Here is a 12,900-nt window from a genome sequence, read left to right on the forward strand (position 1 = left end):
ACACCCAAGAGTCTAGGGCCTGGCCACAACCACCACACCATAATAGGGCATGCACTCAAGATTGTGACACTGGCATATGGATTGCACAAATATGTGTATAAAATGCAATTTGCAGATTACAAAAAAGCATGACACCAATAATCGTATACTCACTGTATGTATTGTTGAGGCACTGTACACCTTTTTTTAACGCAGTACAGAATACTGTTGACGTGGCAATAGCAGATTTGAACATTGTGGCATGTGGAAATGCAGGAGAAATCTGTGTTACATTGTCTGTGATAAAAGAAAACATAACATGTTAGGGTAGGTACTTCATAATATCGAATTGCATTCCATTGCATACATTTGTGTACTTTGTGAACCCTCATAATTAGCACTTCCAAGTACTATGCTTTAAACAAGTGTACAATGTGCTCAGTTCCTGTGTTTGTTCACATAATCATTGGGTCTGTGGGAAAAGAAATCCATGCAGGATTTAAAATAAAACCTTCTACGTTCATTTGTTGTTATGTGGCACACTCTGTTTCATTGACGTGTGCACTACTTACAGGAATGTTTGAGGTGCATATCTATGTGGTCTTCTGGTTATAAGCACTGTTGAAGTAGGAGGAATTGAAATGGTATATGATTTTCCTTTTGGAAGTGGTGGTACTATGGTTGCAGTTAGATACGAGTTAGCATATTCTAACTGTTTATCTGTTTCCTCTTTTTAGCAGTATTTGTATATGCATTTACTTGCTGTTGCTGTTTTTTAAGTACTGTAGTATTGCAAAATAATATTACAGGATTGTGGGGGAAGTTAGATACCTGTTGGTGTATTCTAACTGCTGCTACTTTGAAAGTTGTTGAGGGTACGTGTGTCGCACTGTGATTGCTGAAGGTTGATTTTGGCAGTTTGACCACTAGAAGTAATATTGTAGTACTGCGGGTGCAGTGAGATACCAGTTGGTGTATTCTGGTTGTTTATACTTAGTAAGTGTTGATCGGTTTCCTCAGAAGAACTTTCTTTTTTGTTGGTGGATTTCAAATTGTGTAGTAATGGAAAGTAATATTGTAGTATTATGGTTGCAGTTAGATACCAGTTGGCGTATTCTAACTGTTTACAGTTTCTCAGTTTTGCAGGGTATGTCTTCAAGCACGTTCATTCTTGTTGGTGGATTTACATTTATCACTAGTGTGAAGTGCCTTTGCGGTACTATGGGTGTAGTTACATGCAGTTGTGTATTTCTTGCATTGGTATGGGCATTGTTAGACACCTGTTGCCTTATTCTACCAGTTGGTCGTTTCAGGAGAGTTTGTAGACCCTCATACTCAGTACTTTTCTTCATAAGTACTATGTGGCATACAATATTAGTGTTTCCTTTGTACAGTTGCTGTTTCCGTGACTATAATCATTGGGTCATTGGGAAAAAAAACTGTATAGCAGCGCAACTGATGTGTTCATGGGCCTGTTGGTGTATGTTAAGTTGTTTAAGTTTCACAGGGTAGAACGAAATTTTTGTTTTGCAATTACATATGTGATGGTGGGTATTGGGCAGTAGCCTATGCTACTTTTGTAGATCAGTGAGAACAGTTTGGTTTCAAGAATATTAAGTAGGCATTTGCAAGATTTGCTGGTAATCTCTGCTTTAGAGTAATAGAAATATCATTGCATTCAAAACACCCACATTTCTATTTAATGTTCGCAGTAGAGTGACCTGCACTGGTTGTGGTGCCCGTGTGGTAGATTATGCCTATTTTTGTGAAGGTTTTCTTGCCAAGTGATACTTGCCCATGTGCAAAACTTGTAAGCGTGCAGTTGTTTTTGATACCATCTGCATTGTATCGTAAAAGCATTACTATTACATATTGGCTATGTGATTGTAAGATGGAATGATTGTCTGAATTGCAGGTAGTATATAATATGCCACGGTTTGCATTTAGTACCAGCTGTTGAAATGGAATGGATTCACAGTTATGTATAGATACATACACAAAGCACTCGTTAGGGACTTGTTCCTGCACCGCATGGCTGCATAGCGTGCATGTATGTTTCCACATGTATGAAATCTGCAAGATTTCATTCATAGGTATGTTTTTGCTTTCCAGTACATGCAGTAAGTACTTTAGAAATTCTCATGGATCTTCTTACGTGTTTATAGTGAATCTCACCATTCCCACACAGTAGTCCAATTCCTGCCTTATTCCTGAGACACTGTAAGTGTTGTCAGGATTGTTTGTTGCATTTCTATGAAGGAGTAGCATTTGCAAACACAACTGGTCTGCACCGTTTAAGCAAATGTTTTCAACAATTGGTGGCAATTGGAATAGAACTTTGATTGCTACATTTGCATATCAATTTACACCAGTTGTGTTGGACAATTTGAATGGAATAGACAGTTCTGTTTCTGAGTCATTTGATGGAAGTCCACATGCTTTTTTAAAAGGCAGTTCTCTTTGTTTGTGCAGTTGAGTAAGCATTTGCCTTTTCAGTAGATCCTTCTGTGGTTGTGGGAATTGATGGTGTACCAGCTGCTTTCAATTTCTTTGGTGGTACTGTTTTGAGATTATGTATAAGTTGTGTTTGCACTAGTTTTCTTTTACAAAGTTTCCCTTTTTGAGGAACAGGGTACATTTTGAGATGGGGTGTGTAGAGTGCACATATTCTGTTCTACGATGCAAGGAATGTCAGCCTTGACTTTGCTTGCATCAAAATTGACTAGAAATAGTCCTTCAAGTATATGTAGGTGTGACAGTGCTACATAGCTCATGCCTTCTTTGAAGACTGTGCTGCCAATGTCAATCAATGCTTGATCTAGGGTTAGATTCATGAATAGTGACTGCGTATGCTAGAGACAGAGAAAACTGTTCTCTGCGTACATACATGTCTTTGAAAAGAAGGAATCAGGCTGTTGAGCGTCCCATCCTTTTAACATCTGAAAGTTTGTCGAAGTGGATGTTGACAAACTGAATGCTGTTGTCACGTGGGTATGTCTGGAAGCCAACAACTATACCAAGTGCTCCATTAACTAAACCTTGTTCCATGTCAAGGTTACGCTTTAGCATTACTCTACTGTTTAAACACAATGTCAACATTTTGTCCAAACCAGCTGTGTTGGAGATAGAGTTTTCTACGGTATTTAGTCATGCTGTGGCTTGTTGACACACAGGTACTGTCATACCGTGCATGTCCAGTTTGTCTTTTGATTAAATTTGCACTATTGGTTGCATTTCTTTTTTCAACATTGTTTCATTGAATTCTGCACAGCTTGCTAGGGTTGGCATTAAGGACATACAGTTTACATTTTTGTGTGCTAATTGTTCCATGACATTAACAGCACATGTGTTATGCCCGTATAGCTAATGGATACGTCTGCTATTTAAGATAGACTGTGCTTCCTTAAAAAGCACACCAATCTGAATGCTTTTCAAAATGTTAGCATAGGTGAGGTCTGTAGACTGACACATGTTTTCAGTTAGTTCGTTGTATTGGAAATGTTGCCAGAGATTTACATTTCCTTTGCTGCTAAGTGTCTTATGGCACCCTTTGTGTCCTAAGGTTTTAAAAACAGGTTAACCTTTCACTGGTGTTAATTGAAGAAGATCTCCAAAAACAGTAATGTGTTTTCCTCCAAAGAGTTCTTCGTAGAGTGTTTTAAGGACCTCTTGCAATGTGAGGTGAATCAAAGCCAACATTAGGTTGGAGACCATGCTCACCTTATCTATTAGGAGTATTTACATTTGTTTCAAAACTCTGCGTAGCCCCATAGCAGCTTCTGCCGAAAGTTTGTAGTAGTCTAATTTGTTTTGGTGTTCTACTGGAAGCAGTAACAATCAGTGTAAAGTAACACCACCTATATTGTATGCAGCTAAAAATATGGGGGCAGTTACAACAGTTGAAACCTTGTTGTGTGTCAATTGTTGGAGGAACTTGCTGATGATTTTTATTAAGAATGTTTTGCCTGAACCAGCTTGACCACGTACATACAGGAGTACAGGTTTATAGTTTTGACAAGTAAAATTTTTAGTTTTGTGCTGCACACCATGTTCAATTTCTCTTGTTACTTCTAGGAAAATGCTACGCTGCTCATTGTTCAGTTGTGATTTCAGTAGAGCAAAGTCTTCTTCAGATTGCTCATACTGACACATGGTGTGTTCTACTTCACTCATGGCTAATTTTGCCTCGTTTTGTATGAGTGGCTGTCCAAATGGTTCTTGGCTTCCTGTAAGAGAAGGTTGACTGCTCTCAGGAGTGTGTACATTTAGTTGTGCTTGAGGTTCTTCTTCTTGTTGGCGTTCATTGTCCAACATGCTTTTGTACTGTGTAAAGTTTATATCTTTATCTCTAGAGGCTTCCCTCCTCTAACCTTTGAGTGGTATCAAACACATAATGCAGCCCATTACTAATTAGAGAATCAACACCAGTTGTTGTTAGCACTTTTTTCCGGATCGCATAGTCATGTGACCACTAAGTAACGCGTGACGCGGCACGCATCCGAGAACCTATTAGGTCCTTTCCTCTTCCGGTATGCTTCGTATTATTCGCACGTACCGAGATGTAGGATTTACCAGACGTGGCAGCACCGACTACAGAATCTTACAGGTAAGAGGTATTTAGTGCGTTTTCAGATTATGGTCATACAACGTAGATTTCCGTTTTTATATTTCACGGAACAGGTTGGAGAAGTGGAACTTTTTGCCAACCCCAACCATCAACATCAACATCCATATCCTGATGTTTTCTTTCTCCCCTTCGTATTTCCCAGACCACCCCAACTCATGGACATTACTCCAGCACCCAAAGATTGATGTCCGTATATGACGTAATGTCACACACCAACTTTATCAATCAACACTAAGAAACAGTATCAGGTAAACATGACGTTATGTTGTGAGTTTTTTAAATTGGTCACTATTTAACACAATGGGCTCACATAATGTTCTGCATTCATTTGCCGAGTTACAACGGAACCCTGATTACTATTGATCCAATCATTCGGAGTGAACAACCTGACATTCGACTATGGCACAAACAGTTTGGTAAATAACTGTCCATGCTTTTGCTGCACAGAATTACACTAAATGATTTACTTAGCAATTTTTTAGTTAAAATGCACATGCCACGCACAAGGGATGTTATTTTACACTATTTAGTGGTGGATTTCGAATGGGTGCACAAGGCATTGGGCAGGCAGTATGCGCTGGGTTACGAGCATTGCTGCACATATAGTCTTAATGTAATTTGGGAATAACAGTGACACCCCCAATTGCTTAATGGGTATCTTAGCACATCCAAATCAGGCCCAGACTGTGTAGAGGATTACTTTCACAATCTGTATTCGAATGATGGTGACAATCCCAAATGAGGCTAATAATGTCTCTGGTATTTATTCTTCTGTATATATTTCTGTTCTGCGTCTGGGCATTGAATACGTGGACATGTGATGCTTTGCTATTGGTGACATGAACTGAACAATTACTCTTGTGCACCATGGTAATGTATTGATATCAAACTGGTTTCAATAATGTGTTGGATGTTTTCCCATTATCTATGCACTTGACCACTCTATGCATGATGACCACACTCAATGTATCTTGGGGGTTCTTGATCCATGTTATTTTGAAAATGCTGTGCACAATTTGATTTTGGTTTGCATTATTTGTTTGATTGTATAACACAGATTCTTGCCTTGAGAAAGACCATTGAAGGTCGAAACACGTGTCGGCAGACTTCTCTGGCATTCTTAACTGAAGGATTCAAATATAATATTCCTGCTACTACTACCCATGTTTCAGTTTGATAATTGACTCATATCAGTGTTGGAACACATTTGGTGTCTGTTCGAATAACTCTTTCGGATCTAGCAGCGCAATAGACTAAGTGGAACTAAACCCTTCACTGTTAACCTGTGCTTTCTTGCTGTAGGCCTGAGGTCCCTACTAGTTCCACTTCTTGCAGCAGCTAGTGTTGTCTGTACTAGTAAATTTATCTTGCCTACCCTTGTTTTGCTCAAGCGCCTTTGCCCATTGGCATACCTAATTTTTACTGTTATCCTTGTAAAGTTTATATCTGTTATAGTGCTTTCAATTGTATTGAAAGCATCTTCATAGGACGGATGGGTGTCCAATAAATCTTATTCTTTTCTCCATGGTTTTAAAAGTTGCAGTAGGGACATGTAGTAAAGGTCTCTATGTTGAGGAGTTTTGAACGATAGCTTCATATGATTAATCAGGCTGCGTTTGGTAAGTTTAACCAGGCTGCCCTCACAACATTTGACTATGTAGGTACCTTTTTTCTCATCTGGTTTAATATTATTATTGTATCAGAAGTTTTGGGCTATGTGGTATAGGCACATGCTTTCCAAAGCAGTACTCCTGTTTGGGTAGTATGCTTCCAATACGTTGTTTTTCAAAATGTCCTGGATGTTGGAATCATTTTTGGCCATGGTTTCTATGTCTTGGTATGATTTGAGAACTCTTTTTCTGGATGCAGCAGGACCAAGGCTTGGCCTGACTATGTTTTCAGATTTCCCATACAAGGCTGTGCCGGTGAAAGGGTCTGTGGCTTTGTAGCAGCCACATTCTCTATGGGAGAACATTTTTATGCCAAAGCTGTATAATTTCTGTGACAGTGTTTTGACAGATGATATTAGCAACACAGAAAGATGATGGCTGGAAGGTTTTGAATTAATCATAACCACGGGGAAAGCTCTGGGCAACCCTCCAGACCATCGTTTCTCAGCCTGCCAAGCCATTACAGAAGGGGAAAAACCATATGCAAATCAGGCTTGGTCCTACCCCAAAAGTGGCCGTCCAGCTGAACTGCTAGGTCACATCCCTTCTGCACGAGACCACAAGCATCCCCAGACATGTTTCAGCCTTGTTGGGCATCATCAGTGAGGAGTAGCTTGGGTTTCTAGGCCCGGCAGACTCGGGACCCACGTCTGGGCATACCCGTCCCACTCGGGGTGACTTTAGCAAAACAGAAAGGTGATGGCTGGAAGGTTTTGAATTAATCATAACCACGGGGAAAGCTCTGGGCAACCTTCCAGACCATCGTTTTTCAGCCTGCCAAGCCATTACAGAAGGGGAAAAACCATATGCAAATCAGGCTTGGTCCTACCCCAAAAGGGGCAGTCCAGCCAGAACTGCTAGGTCACATTACTTCTGCACCAGACCACAAGCATCCCCAGACATGTTTCAGCCTTGTTGGGCGTCATCAGTGAGGATTTCAGATGACATGTCATTCCAGAGGTCTTTCAGCTCTGTTTTCTCAGCTTTGGTTAGGTAGGCTGTGACATGTCATGCAACTGCAGTGGAATTGTCTGCAATGTACTGCACATCTATGTTTGCATTTCATAGGAGGGCAATGATTGCATTGTAATCATTGATGTACTTTGATGCTTCAGTTCTTTTTATACAGTATGCGTTCTTGGGTGATTTGCCTTTCACACTGTGTCTAACAGAAGACATGGAGCTGTTTAATTGTCCTTTTGCTGATACTGGTCTAGGGAAACCAAAACGGCATTTGGTGTAGTATTGCCTTTGTTTTTATATTTGCGCCAACAATACTTGCCACACTTGTGTTGTTGAAACTGCAAAATGTGTACATGTAGGTCACTATGTGAATTTTCTGAAGGGATTTCGCGAGTGACATATTTGTGAATGAACTGCAAAACCATGGCATCACTGTCCTGACCAAATTTAGGAGCATCTTTAATCCACAAAAGCATGTAGATGTGTGGTGCTCCTCAGGCTTGATATTCTTTTCTCCAAAAGAAGTGCACCACTTCTCCGAGGTGAGGCATTGTTTTATTAAAGATGAAGTGCAGCATGGCAATAAAGTGATGATGGAAGTACCTTGGCACATTTACAGGGTCAAGAGAGAAGAGTTCTCCTGGTGTTTTCATGTCTATCCCTGCTTTGTTTTCGTTTGCTATTGTCTGTGATAAAAGAAAACTTATCATCTTAGGTCAGGTACTTCATAATGTAGAATTGCATGCATAGGAAATCATGAAAGTCTTCCCAAGCATACTCTGTGCAACTTAAAATGACAACCCATGTGGGTGGGCCAAGGTGGCGTAGCATACACCACACATCTGAGTGCCGTTGGAACCAGTATTCTTTTGTACCACGCATGTTTACCAAGAGATTTGTAATACTTGACTGTAAAACTTCATCTTTCTCTTGCACCTTTTGAAGTAGTTGCGTAGCAGACATGTTTAGAAAATTAGAACCTGTTTTCAATGTGTGTGCAACTCCGTAACATAGAGTTGCTAGTTCACTTTCAAAGAAGAGGTGGAATATGTATTCAATGTTTTATCTGAATCTGGGGTCTTCAGAATACATTCGCAAAGAGCGGTATTCTGATGCTGTTATTTGTGTGCATCTTTCATCGTACCTTCCACCTTCTCCAGTAGGAAACAGTAGAGGAAAGGCTTGTACTTCTACACTTTTTCCCATATGCTGATTGGAGATCCTTTGGCTTTCGGCATTTGATATGTTTCTTGTCCATCGTCTATGGTGTCTTTGGAGGGCAGTGGTGATTTGCATAGTGGCATAAAATATTGGAGGCTGTATTAGGATCTAGAAGTTCAAATTGGCCAGTTGATGAGGAATCCTGAATTGTTTTGGTTGTTTCTCTCAGGTTCTCTTCAATGTTTATTTCTTTGTCATATTCATTGTTCTCTTTAAGATATAGCGCACTATCTGCAAAGTATTGAGCGGTTAGTAATTTCGTATTTGTTTTCTGCTATAAGATAGAGAGCTAATTGGAACCATTGGGATTCCTCATTGTCTTCTATTTTGTACATTATATCTACAGTTTTGGTGCTCTTTGTATAAAAGGCTCTGCAGCAACACACACTTACTTGGTTTGGTACTTCAGCAGATGTGATTTTAAATGTTGCTATCTCTTTTTTGTACATGTGTAATATAAGGTTGGCATCTGTAAGGTTGTCGCAACTCTCTTCTAAAGTTACTGGATTTTGTAAGTGCTCTTCAGTTCCAAAATATTTGCTTTGGATGTGGTCTATTTCTTCGAACAATTCTTTGGTTGTACCATGTAGGAGAATGTAATTTAAATGCTCCACTGCTAAAGCAGGACTTTTTGCACAGTACAGTCTCTGAATGAGATGTTCTACCGTAGAATGGTGTGTTGCTAACATTTTGATTTGGTGGAAGCTGCTTTTGCAATCAGGTCCAGAAATGCAGGCTAATGAATGTCCTCATAGTTCTGTGTATTTGCGCACTGGACCGTAGTCCATAGTTTGTAATATTTTAATTTTTAATTTGTCTTTGGTTTCACATACTGATTGAGGAACTGTTGCGAAGATTTGAAAGATTGTTTTCGTATGTTACACATACGGTGCACAGCCATTTGTAGACAGGACGGATTGGTTCAGGGCAAGTTTGCTGGGGATATTCTTGCAATCAGTGTTTCTACTCCCATAATGGTATTGTCTACCTTTTCATACCCTTGTACACTGCTATGTATGGTAATTGGGTTTGTTTGCTCTTGTTCGTTTGCAAAGGTATCTATGCTGATATCGCATCTGTTGTGAAGTACATTTTGTAGTTTACTACTTAATTTTGTTAGTGGTTTCATTCTGTTTAAAATTAATATAAATAATGTCCTTTTGAGGAGCATTGCACTACCTATGAGAGCTTCGAGGATCAGTTTTCTGCTGTAAGTTTTAACGGTCGAGCGTGATTTCTCCCTTGTTTTTATAAGGTCCTGAAGAATTCTGTGGTGGAACATGTTTTTGCAAAATACATTTTTGGGAATGCTTACTTGTGGCTATGTTACCGTTGATAGATGTAGTGTTAGCACTACTGGTAGTTACATTCTTCTTAATACATTTAGTTTTACATTTTGAAAGAGAAGTCACACTTTGTTTTCCTGCTACCTGGTTCCATTTTGCTAAGTGACTGTATTAGATGTTTTGTTTAAACTTTTTGTACAAAGTTTGCTAGAGGTCGATGGCCATTTTACATAGCTTGAGTTTTATCTGCTCTATTTCTGCGTTGTTTTCTACAGAGTTGCTTTTTGGTAGGCATTGTCTTGTGTCTGTTGGAGAAAAAAGAAAAGTGTGGGTTTGGAAGTTGTGCAATATATTTGTGTGTACTGTGCATGAGTGTCTGAATATGAATGTAGGTATAATTTGAGGAGTTTGATTTTACAAAGGGCTGTTTCTTTTGGTTGGGAAGGTTGTACTGATATGTGTGTGTGTTCATGTGGGAATGGTTTGCTCCAGTGTGCATGACAGTGTAATGTGTTTGAAGAAGTAAGGACATTGCAATGTTTTTATAACACTAGTGGGTGTTATGGTGACAATAGAAACAGTGGACCTGGCAAGGTGCAATGAATAAGGATGAAGCAAATGCTGTGGGCTTGGTTAACATTGCCCATCCCCACCCACTCTGGTCCCCCTGCGATGTTCTCTTGTGCCCCCCTTCTCACACACAGGTGTTGCCTGTTTTGCTTGATTCTTCTACCCTGTTCCCCCTCAACCGCCTCCAGCCTACTTCTGCAGGAGTCTCTCCTGATACATTCTGGTTTCACCATCACCGTCTTTTGGCCAATGCTGGATTTGACTTTTATGGACTTCATTGATTCACGGTGCGTCACCCTTTCTCAACTTTCATGCTGGACTTCCTTTGCAGCTTGTACTCATGGTGACCCTGAATAATGCTGTTCCCATCTTCATCTTGTATCCTGGCTTGCAACATTATGTGTTACTAATGACTTCTGCAATTGTATTCGCTCTCCACTCCTGCTTCTCCACTCTTTTTGACTGCTTACTCTCTGTTCTCTCCTCCTTTCCCTTCCCCCTTTTCCTATCTCCTCCCCTTACTTTCTTCTATGCACTCTATCAGAATTGTCCCTGGACCTAATATGATAGCAACCTCGTCTGTTTCCTCCACCCTCCCATTACTGTGTTTTTCCTCCCCACCGCCCCTCCAGCACTATCTGAAATGCCATCAGGCCTAGTATGATAGTCGCTTGTTTTGTTCCTCCCCTCCCTTTCTGCACCCCACTTCCTCACCTTTTGCTTTTCTCAGGCTCTACCAGAAATGTCGTCAAGACTACTACGGCAGTCGCCTGTCTGTTTCCATTTCCTTCCCACACTCCCCCTCCCTTCCTTATCTATGTCTTAGCTCTTGCACCATCTGAAATGACGTCAGGCAGAGTACGATAGTTAATTTCACATCCTTACTGTTCATGACTTGAATGTCATTGTATTTTCCCTTGTTCCCTCCCTTGCCTTGAAGCGCTTTGAAACACATTGTGTATAGGCGCTGTATAAATAAACGATCATATCATATCATAGGCTACAATACAGCAACACTGCACTGTCTGAGTAACAGGCAGAACACTCCAACAGTACTGCACTTACTTTTTTGGATGTGAAGATTAGGTTTCCTCTGGGTTGTATCTTCCAGCAGAGACATCACAGCTTTGAGCAGGCGGTTCTTCAGTGCAATTGCAAAATAAGGAAGTTAGTGGGTATGTGCGTTAATGGTACAGTAATAGCAGTAGGAGAACACATTGTTTTACATTGTAGGAGGATTTGTTGGCAGGAAGAGTTAGTGTGCGTGTGCAATTTTACAGCACTGCATACGAGTGGGGACTTGGGAGTATTAGCATTGTTGGTATGGGGGCCAGATAACTGTGCCCTATGGGGCTGCAGTTTTGAAGTGTGTGAGATGTTTTTGCACTATTTGTTTTGGAAATGGATTAGTGGAAGTCATAGTAGAGTGACAAAAAGGGCAGAAAGTTGTAGAGATTGGAAAGGAGAATGTTACCGTGTGTGGAATTTTGATACGTTTCTCACACTTAGATGCTCGCTACATGACTGCAGAAATTATTTTTAGTTGTGGCACGCATGAATCCAAATGTACAGATAGCACTGTTTCCAATGTACACATGCATGTCTTTGCTTTCCTGACCAATGGTGCATTTTGTCAATTGTGCAATACATGTGCTTGGCATGCTTTCCTAATATACATGCAGTTTCCCTTTTTTGTGTTCATTCTGGGCATTTCACATAGGATCTGGCACTTGCATGTGCTGTGCAAATGTTCCCAATGTTTTTTTTTTTTTTTTTTATAAAGAAATCACAGACAGTGGTGCTGAAATTGAAATATGTGGTTTGCAGTTGTTATGCTGGTGGGCTGTACAAGAAAACTGTGAAAGCAAACAGCATTGTAAGTAACTGTCAGTTGATGTGAGGAGATGGTAAACATTACAGTATAATTATTTTGTAGGTTATGCAGGGCAAGTGGCAGGCATCCCTGTTCACATGCATGCAATCTATGTACTTGCTATGCTTTGGTAACATACATGCAGTTTTCATTGTCTGCGTGCATTACAAAACATATGCATACCTGTAGTTTGTGTTGATGGTTGTAGATGTGGATGAATCTGGAAGTATAAATCTTGGAGAGTTTTACAGTGCTTTTGGATGCAGGTGCTTTGGAATCATAGGAGACCTGTGCTCTGAGTGTTGAACAGTACATCTTCAGTGTTGTACTGAGTTGTTCGAGTTAGATGTAGAGATCTTGAGTGTGATTGGTGGATGGTTGTGGAACTGCTTAGCAGTAGCCAATGAGGGAGTGCTGCAAAGTGTGAACTGGAAAGGGAAGAAGGGCTGCCCCTGTATTACGGGGTCCGGGAACACTGTGGTAGTTCGTGGATCACACGTGCTACATCTGGGGCTTCTCAGCATGCCTGGCATGGAAATGGGACTATACTGTGGGGATTAGCCAATCAGGTGTTAAGGGTGGGCTTTACAGGAAGGGAGAGTAATAACTTTTTTTTATTGCTGTGTTGGTTGTGTAGTGAAGATGGCTGGAGTTATTGTATGGATACTGGGAGATTCCTTTGTTTGCGATCTGTAGCGGTATGCAAAGGCA

Source organism: Ambystoma mexicanum, chromosome 7p, assembly GCF_040938575.1.
Source record: "Ambystoma mexicanum isolate Mex_15411 chromosome 7p, UKY_AmexF1_1, whole genome shotgun sequence".
NCBI lineage: Eukaryota > Metazoa > Chordata > Amphibia > Caudata > Ambystomatidae > Ambystoma > Ambystoma mexicanum.